Raw genomic sequence first — 1,337 nt, 5'->3', positions numbered from 1 at the left:
AAATATGTACTTTTCCAAATCATGTTCCTTTTAAGGTACAACGTGCAGGTACAATCAACTGAAAGGAACCGTTTTGTACCTGGAGGTTTAATACTGTACCCCGTGTGCACCTTTATTTCTCCGAGTGTAGAACAGGCCTGTCATAAATGCGTCAACCTTGATCTGATCACTTTTCCACTTTAACTGCGGAAGGCACGTGCAACACCAGCAGTGCTGACTGAGCAGCAGAAAAGGAGGAGGAGTACAGACGCAGACGAATTACAAGGCAACGGGACACACACACCGACACACAAGTGCAGACACATGTGGCCTAGCGGTTAAGGAAGCGGCCCCGTAATCAGAAGGTTGCCGGTTCGAATCCCGATCCGCCAAGGTGCCACTGAGGTGCCACTGAGCAAAGCACCGTCCCCACACACTGCTCCCCGGGCGCCTGTCATGGCTGCCCACTGCTCACTCAGGGTGATGGTTAAATGCAGAGGACAAATTTCACCGTGTGCTGTGCTGCTGTGCGGCCAGTGTTTCATTTATTTTTTGTGCGTTATGTGTAGGTTTAGCTTTTTGGGGCTGTGTTACCTCAGGAGATGCAATGCACGACCAACGCAAACTGGCCAAACCTGTAGGTCAAAGCTGCTATGACCAGTGTGAAAACGTACCTCATAGCACAACGTAAAACCAATTCAGCCGTCAGTTTTTTTTAGTCTATGATTAGTCATGAAACAGCGTGATGGCGTACAGCTAATGTAAGACGTACAAACTGGTCCAAGAATGTATGGGTAGGGTACAATACAGAAAAATGTATTTATAATCCCCTGGGCTCCATAAATGGCGTAAATGCGGACTGTTTTCAGCCTCGTACCGGTAGTCCCACCGTGTGCATGCACAAGGAGAGAGAGAGAGAGAGAGAGAGGGAGAGGGGAGAGAGGGAGAGAGACAGAGGGAGAGAGAGAGAGGGAGAGATATAGTGAGAGGGAGAGAGAGATATAGTGAGAGAGGGAGAAAGAGGGAGAGAGATATAGTGAGAGAGGGGGGGGTATGGTGAGAGAGGGAGAGAGAGGGGGGGTATAGTGAGAGAAGGAGAGAGAGAGGGGGGAGAGAGAGATATATAGTGAGAGAGGGAGAGATAGAGATAGATAGAGAGAGAGACAGGTAGAGAGACATATAGTGAGAGAGAGAGGGAGAGATAGTGAGAGAGGCAGAGAGAGAGAGAGGGATAGAGAGAGAGAGAGAGAGCTATAGTGAGAGAGGGAGAGAGATATAGTGAGAGAGGGAGAGAGAGAGGGAGGGAGAGGGAGAGAGAGAATGACAGACACGCGTGGGCTGCCAGCTTCATCGCCGCA

The sequence above is a fragment of the Denticeps clupeoides genome, chromosome 3 (genome assembly GCF_900700375.1).
Source record: "Denticeps clupeoides chromosome 3, fDenClu1.1, whole genome shotgun sequence".
NCBI classification, from domain to species: domain Eukaryota; kingdom Metazoa; phylum Chordata; class Actinopteri; order Clupeiformes; family Denticipitidae; genus Denticeps; species Denticeps clupeoides.
This window is presented reverse-complemented; position numbering follows the sequence as displayed.